The sequence below is a fragment of the Salmo salar genome, chromosome ssa23, assembly GCF_905237065.1.
Source record: "Salmo salar chromosome ssa23, Ssal_v3.1, whole genome shotgun sequence".
NCBI lineage: Eukaryota > Metazoa > Chordata > Actinopteri > Salmoniformes > Salmonidae > Salmo > Salmo salar.
In genome coordinates, this window is record NC_059464.1 from 37,819,044 (window position 1) to 37,828,036 (window position 8,993).

Genomic DNA, 8,993 nt, shown 5'->3' on the forward strand with positions numbered 1-8,993 from the left:
ACTCACCGCTCTCTTATCCTGTCTACTTGGCCAGCCATAAATCTTTATTGTTTAACGGTCTGCCACTGGGCATGCCCAGAGTGAGGCCTTGAGAGAGAATGTGAGACCTGTGTGTAGTAATGTACAGTGCCTTCAGAAAGTATTCATACCCCTTGACTTTTCCCACGTTTTTCTGTGCTATAGCCTGAAGTTAAAATGGATTACATTTAGATGTTTTGTCACTGGCCTACACACAATATCCCATAAGGACAAAATTGAATTGTTTTTTGATTAAAATATATATATATATATATTTACTAATTCATTTAAAAAATCAAGCTGAAATGTCTTGAGTCAATAATTTTTCAACCCTTTTGTTATTGCAAATTTGCTTAAGTCACATAATTAGTTGCATAACAGTGTTTAACATAATTTTTGAATGATTACCTCATCTCTGTACCCCACACATACAATTATCTGTGTCCTTCCTCTCAGTTGCCAGAGAGGAAGGAAACCACTCAGAGATTTCATCATGAGGCCAATGGTGACTTTAAAACAGTTACAGAGTTTAATGGCTGTGATGGATCAACAACATTGTAGTTACTCAGGGGTGGCAGGTAGCCTAGTGGTTAGAGCATTGGGCCAGTAACCGAAAGGTTGCTGGATCGAAACCCGGAGCTGACAAGGTAAAAATATATTGTTCTGCCCCTGAACAAGGCAGTTAACACACTGTTCTGAGGTTGACCATCATTGTAAATAAGAATTTGTTCTTAACTGACTTGTAAGAAAGTACAATTCCACACTACTAACCTAATTGACCGTGTGAAAAGAAGGAAGCCTGTACAGAATAAAAATACATGTATACTGTTTGCAACAAGGCACTAAAGTAATATTGCAAAATATGTGGCAAAGCAATAACCTTTTGATCCAAATACAAAGTGTTATGTTTGGGGAAAATCCAATACAACACATTACTGAGTACCACTCTCCATATTTTCAAGCATAGCGTCATGTTATGTGTATGCTTGTAATCGTTAAGGACTGGGGAGATTTTCAGGATTAAAAAAAGAAACTGAATGGAGCAGGCTAAATCCTATAGAAAAACCTGGTTGTCTGCTTTCCACCAAACATTGGGAGAGGATTTCACCTTTAAGCAAGACAATAATCCTAAAACACAAAGTGAAATCTACACTGGAGTTGTTTACCAAGAAGATGGTGAATGTTCCGCAGTGACCAATTACAGTTTTGACTTAAATCTGCTTGAAAATCTATGGCAATCTAGCATTGACTGTCAACCAATTTGACAGATTTTGAAGAATTTTGAAAATAATAAATGGGAAAATGTTGCACAATAGGGAAAGGGGGATACCTAGTCAGTTGTACAACTGAATGTATTAAGGCGGGAGGCTGCCTTAATACAGGTCTGTAAAGTGCTTAGAGACTGACCCAGAAAGACTCACAGCCGTAATCACTGCTAAAGGGGATTCTAACATGTATTTACTCAGGGGGTTGAATACTTATCTAATCAAGATATATTAGTGCGGCCTCCTGAGTGGCACAGTGGTCTAAGGCGCTACATCGCAGTACTTGAGGCCTCACTACAGACCCGGGCTCGATCCCAGGCTGTGTCACAGCCGGCCGTGACTGGGAGACCTATGAGGCGGTGCAATATTGGCCCAGAGTCGTCTGGGTTCGGGGAGGGTTTGGCCGGCCAGAATTTCCTTGTCCCATCGTGCTCTAGTGACTCCTTGTGGTGGGCCAGGCGCCTGCTAGCTGACTATGGTCACCAGCTGGAGGGTGTTTCCTCCGATAAATTGGTGTGGCTGGTTTCCGGGTTAAGCGAGCAGTGTGTCAAGAAGCAATGTTTCGGAGGGCGCATGGCTCTCGACCTTTGCCTCTCCTGAGGCCGTAGGGGAATTGCAGCGACGGGACAAGACTTACTACCAATTGAATATCAAGAAACTAGGGGTAAAAGTACAACAACAAAAAAATGTAAATAAATTTTTTACTAATGTGAGAATTTTTTTCCCACTTTGACATTAGAGTATTTCGTGTACATAGATTGTTGACAAAAAAGGACAAATCCATTTTAATCCCACATTGTAACTGCAAAATGTGGAAAAATTCCAGGGGTGTGAATACTTTCTGAAGGCACTGTATGTGTTATCTCTGAAAACAGTGATATTTATATACGTGTGATTATGAAGACCACACTGTGCCTGCTCCACTGAACCATTTATTACTGTGGGTGAAATGCTACCTCTCCACGTGTAACTTTTCGTTCAAATGTCAATAAATCACATCCTCATATGCTTTACTCAGAAGTCCGAGTTGTGTAAATCAATTAAGGATTTGGCCCTGTGAAATTATTGTTGGAAGCTTTAGAAAATATTAAACACATATTGATCGGATGAACATTCAGGAAATTATAGGGAATGGACTGTTATAGATATTCCCATTTGAGATCCTTGTGTTCAAAATAGTCAATGTTAAGACACACTGATCTGAAGCAAATAATAGCTTTAAGCAGCATCTAGATTCTAGAGCGTGCTGAGGGCATAATCTTTTTCCTTTCTTGAGATAAGGAGCATTCTTCTAGAGACCTCTGTGTATATGTATAGACCTGATGTCATTTCAATGTTTTCCAGGTGTCTGCTGACTTGATGTGCATGTCTCTGCATAACAAAACATATTCTTTTTTACTGAACATTATTACCCATTAGATTTCACCTTTGAAGAGGCCTGAGGAAGCAGCTTGGGTTCTTTTGAACTCTTGACTCCTTTCCCTGTGCTGTTGTCACAGAAACAGACACGATAAAACATTCCTATCTCTTTAACACCAGCTTCATCTGTAGCTAGTTCCTTAGTGGGCTGTTAAATAGTAACCTCACTCCACATTTATAACCTTTAATCCCCAGGCTTGTACACTGGCTAATGATGCATAGCATTAGATACCGATCTACTTTTGAGAAGTGAGTCGGTTTGTAGATGTTTGTGTTATTGTGTGGGAAGGGTTGTCATTTCTATCCGTGTTTGGCTTTTTCCGTGTCCTTGAATTAAAGGGTAACCCTGGAAACCGACATAATTAACTTTTTCTCAAATAGTTTTGTTTCAATGCATGTTTGGAAAACGACCACTTTTTCTCAGTTACTACATGTCTGACATGTTCATCTTTCGTCCTAGGGGTATTTTTCTTTCCATTCCACACTAATTGGAATCCTTGAATATTCAAGAGTTCATCTTTGTAATATTAAGTATTAAATACACCTCTGCTGTTTTCAATCAAGATCTCAGCGATCACTGCCTCAATGCCTGCATCAGTAATGGGTCTGCGACCAAACGACCACCCCTCATCGTGTCAAACGCTCCTTAAAACACTTCTGCGAGCAGGCCTTTCTAATCGACCTGGCCGGGGTATCCTGGAATGACATTGACCTCATCCCGTCAGTAGATGCCTGGTTATTCTTTAAAAGTGCCTTCCTCACCATCTTAAATAAGCATGCCCCACTCGAAAAAATGTAGAACTAGGAATAGATATAGTCCTTGGTTCACTCCAGACCTGTCTGCCCTTGACCAGCACAAAAACATCCTGTGGCGTTCTGCATTAGCATCGAATAGCCCCCGTGATATGCAACTTTTCACGGAAGTTAGGAACAAATATACACAGGCAGTTAGAAAAGCTAAGGCTAGCTTTTTCAAACAGAAATTTGCATCCTGTAGTACTAACTCAAAAAAGTTCTGGGACACTGTAAAGTCCATGGAGAATAAGAGCACCTCCTCCCAGCTGCCCACTGCTCTGAGGCTAGGAAACACTGTTACCACCGATAAACCCACTATAATTGAGAATTTCAATAAGCATTTCTCTACGGCTGGCCATGCCTTCCACCTGGCTACCCCTACCCCGGTCAACTGCCCGGCACCCTCCACAGCAACCCGCCAAAGCCCCCACCATTTCTCCTTCACCCAAATCCAGATAGCTGATGTTCTGAAAGAGCTGCAAAATCTGGACCCATACAAATCAGCCGGGCTAGACAATCTGGACCCTCTCTTTCTAAAATTATCTGCCAAAATTGTTGCAACCCCTATTACTAGCCTGTTCAACCTCTCTTTCATATCGTCTGAGATTCCCAAAGATTGGAACGCTGCCGTGGTCATCACCCTCTTCAAAGGGGGTGACACTCTAGACCCAAACTGCTACAGACCTATATCTATCCTACCATGTCTTTCTAAGGTCTTCGAAAGCCAAGTTAACAAACAGATAACCGACCATTTCGAATCCCACCGTACCTTCTCCGCTATGCAATCTGGTTTCAGAGCTGTTCATGGGTGCACCTCAGCCACGCTCAAGGTCCTACACGACATCATAACCGCCATCGATAAGAGACATTACTGTGCAGCCGTATTCATCGACCTGGCCAAGGCTTTCGACTCTGTCAATCACCACATTCTTATTGGCAGACTCGACAGCCTTGGTTTCTCAAATGATTGCCTCTCCTGGTTTACCAACTACTTCTCTGATAGAGTTCAGTGTGTCAAATCGGAGGGCCTGTTGTCCGGACCTCTGGCAGTCTCTATGGGTGTGCCACAGGGTTCAATTCTCGGGCCGACTCTCTTCTCTGTATACATCAATGATGTTGCACTTGCTGCTGGTGATTCTCTGATCCACCTCTACGCAGACGACACCATTCTGTATACTTCTGGCCCGTCTTTGGACACTGTGTTAACTAACCTCCAGACGAGCTTCAATGCCATACAACTCTCCTTCCGTGGCCTCCAACTGCTCTTAAATACAAGTAAAACTAAATGCATGCTATTCCATCGATCACTGCCCGCACCTGCTCGCCCATCCAGCATCACTACTCTGGACGGCTCTGACTTAGAATACGTGGACAACTACAAATACCTAGGTGTCTGGTTAGACTGTAAACTCTCCTTCCAGACTCATATTAAGCATCTCCAATCAAAAATGAAATCTAGAATCAGCTTCCTATATCGCAACAAAGCATCCTTCACTCATGCTGCCAAACATACCCTCGTAAAACTGACCATCCTACCGATCCTCGACTTTGGTGATGTCATCTATAAAATAGCCTCCAACACTCTACTCAACAAACCTGATGCAGTCTATCACAGTGCCATCCATTTTGTCACCAAAGCCCCATGCACTACCCACCATTGCGACCTGTACGCTCTCGTTGGTTGGCCCTCGCTTCATACTCGTCGCCAAACCCACTGGCTACAGGTTATCTACAAGTCTCTGCTAGGTAAAGCCCCGACTTATCTCAGCTCACTGGTCACCATAGCAGCACACGCCCCAGCAGGTATATCTCACTGGTCACCCCCAAAGCCAATTCCTCCTTTGGTCATCTTTCCTTCCAGTTCTCTGCTGCCAATGACTGGAACAAACTGCAAAAATCTCTGAAGCTGGAGACTCATATCTCCCTCACTAGCTTTAAGCACCAGCTGTCAGAGAAGCTCACAGATCACTGCACCTGTACATAGCCCATCTGTAAACAGCCCATCTATCTACCTACCCCATCGCCATACTGTATTTATTTATTTATCTTTCTCCTTTGCACCCCAGTATCTCTACTTGCACATTCATCTTTTGCACATCTACCATTCCAGTGTTTAATTGCTATATTGTAATTACTTCGCCACCATGGCCTATTTATTGACTTAGCTTACCTCATTTGCACTCACTGTATATAGACTTTTTGTTTTCTTTTGTTCTACTGTATTATTGACTGTATGTTTTGTTTATTCCATGTGTAACTCTGTGTTGTTGTATGTGTCGAATTGCTGTGCTTTATCTTGGCCAGGTCGCAGTTGCAAATGAGAACTTGTTCTCAACTAGCCTACCTGGTTAAATAAAGGTGAAATAAAATAAATAAAATGTATGTGCAGCCTTGATAGGTCAACGAACAGGTCTAGCAGGAAATTACACAATCTTCACCTCTTGAAAAGGTCATCACACCTCAATGACAAATTTGGCTTTGGAGGTGCTGTTCCCTCACCTAACAGAGTTAAAGGTGTGTCACCATGTGTTAAGGTAATGTGTGTATGCAGTAACTGTGACTCATGACCTGCGAAGGACAAAGAGGGGTATACGTGAGTGAGTGAGTGAGTGAGTGAGTGAGTGAGTGAGTGAGTGAGTGAGTGAGTGAGTGAGTGAGTGAGTGAGTGAGTGAGTGAGTGAGTGAGTGAGTGAGTGAGTGAGTGAGTGAGTGAGTGAGTCTTGTACATCAGTAATTCAATGACCAATCACCTATTTACATGTGGTGAATTGGGGATCAACATTCAAGGATATAGTGGTTAATATGTTTAAAAACTGACCATAGCTGAGTATATTGACTTGTATTTTGCACAAGGCTTTCAAGGTAACATGAACCGTTGGAAGGAGATGTGATTTTATGCAGAAGTGGAAGTCAAGCCATCCAAGCTGGGAGGATTAATACAATTGCACATCACTGTAATGAAAAAAGATCCAAATGTAGCATTTTAAAATAGTATATTGCTTATAGCTATTGTAGTCTTTAAGCTTCGTTCGAACATCCTGGTCTCTCAAGCTTACATGTGGATCAGGCTAGCATAGTAGTCTTTGATCATACAGTACAAAGCACAGAGAATGACCATATGCCACCTGACAGTTAATAACTTAGATAATTGATAAGAATTATGGCTCAATAAATTATAAGACAGACAAGAACGTAAAGGTGTGATGTAATAATTAACATTTTAGTCATTTTGCAGGCGTTCTTATCCAGAGCAAATTACAAATATTGCATTTATCTTAAGATAGCTGGGTAAGACAACCACATATCACAATCATAGCAAGTACATTTCCCTCATTGCTTGCTCTCAGCCTTAAACACCAGAGAGCAAGCAATGCAGATGTAGAAGCACGGTGGCTAGGAAAACTCCTTAGAAAGGCAGTACTTAGATAATAGATAATTGATTTATGGCTGAACAAATGAACAGACCAACAAGAACACAAAGGTGAGGAAGTTCAATATGATGTAATAATTAACATTTTAGTCATTTAGCAGGCGCTCTTATCCAGAGCGAATTACAATTATTGCATTTATCTTTAGACACTATATATATACAACAGTATGTTGACACCCCTTCAAATTAGTGGATTCGGCTATTTCAGCCTCACCTGTTGCAGACAGGTGTATAAAATCGTGCACACAGCCATGCAATCCCCATAGACAAACATTGGCAGTAGAATGGCCTTACTGAACAGCTCAGTGACTTTCAACGTGGCACCGTCATAGGATGCCACCTTTCCAACAAGTCAGTTAGTCAAATTTCTGACCTGCTAAAGCTGACCTGGTCAACTAAGTGCTATTAACTTGAAGTAGAAACGTCTAGGAGCAATAATGGCTCAGTCGCGAAGTGGTAGGCCACACAAGCTCGAAGAACGGGACTGCCGAGTGCTGAAGCGTGTAGAGCGTAAATATCGTTGACTCTGGAGCAGTGGAAATGCGTTCTCTGGAGTGATGAATCCCGCTTCACCATTTGGCAGTCTGATGGATGCCAGGAGAACGCTACATGCCCCAATGCATAGTGGCAACTGTAAAGTTTGGTGGAGGAGGAATAATGGTCTGGGGCTGTTTTACATGGTTTGGGCTAGGCCCCTTAGTTCCAGTGAAGGGAAATTTTAACTCTACAGCTTACAATGACATGCTAGACGATTCTGTGCCTCCAACTTTGTGGCAACAGTTTGGGGAAGGCCCTTTCCTGTTTCAGCATGACAATGCCCCCGTGGACAAAGCGAGGTCCATACAGAAATGGTTTGTTGAGATCAGTGTGGTAGAGCTTGACTGGCCTGCACAGAGCCCTGACCTCAACCCCATCAAACACCTTTGGGATGAATTGGAACGCCAACATCAGTGCCGACCTCACTAATGCTCGTGGCTGAATGGAAGAAAGTCCCTGCAGCAATATTCCAACATCTAGTGGAAAGCCTTCCCAGAAGAGCAGAGGCTGTTATAGCTGCAAAGGGGGGACCGAGGGGTGCGGAGAGAGAGAGAGAGATGGGAGAATTAGAGGGAGCATACCTAAGATCACACAGGACACCAGATAAGACAGGAGAATTACACCAGATAGGACAGACTGACCCTAGCCCCTCGGCACATAAACTATTGCAGTATAGATAAGGGGGGTGGGGTCAGGGGACACTGTCAGTGCTAGTAGTGTGAATGTTCGTTTAAATATTTGTGTATTCATGGATTCTACTATATAGACTTGTTTTAAGAAGGTCATACCAAAGATAATTTAGCTATTCGATTTTCAATTTTAAGACCTTCAAGTATAAAAAATTACTGTTATTAGTCCATATAAAACATATTGAATAACAGATTAACTAAATAAAACAACATATAGTCCCCCAAAAATATCAAAAGTAAGTTTGTTCTGAAGTGTCTCTGAGAAAGATCAGAAACCCCTTTTTTTCTTTTTTTAAACATATAATTAACCCCTTATTTTTTACACTTAACAGTCTCCATATATATAGTACCTGTAACGCTCGTCGTAAGATTATAGATTTTCCCACCCGAGTCACACCCTGACGTAACCAAACATAGAGAATAATAAGGATCTCTACGGTCAGGGCGGACTCCGGCCGCAAACCTGAACCTATAGGGGGGGTCCGGGTGGGCATCTCCTCTCGGTGGAGGCTCCGGTGGAGGCTCCGGTGCGTGACGCTTATCCCCCTCCGCTTTGGGCTCCCCCCACTATTGTGGAACCGGACCCTGGATCGTTGCCGGAGAAACTGTACCGTAGATCATCGTCGGAGGCTCTGGACCGGGAACCCCCGCTGGAGGCTCCGAACCGCCGACCGTCGCTGGAGGCTCCAAACCGCCTACCGTTGCTGGAGGCTCCGGACCGCCTACCGTCGCTGCAGGCTCCGGACCGGGGACCATCGCTGCAGGCTCCGCGCCATGGATCTACACTGGAGGCTCCGCGCCATGGATCATCACTGGAGGCTCCGGGCCATGGATCATCAC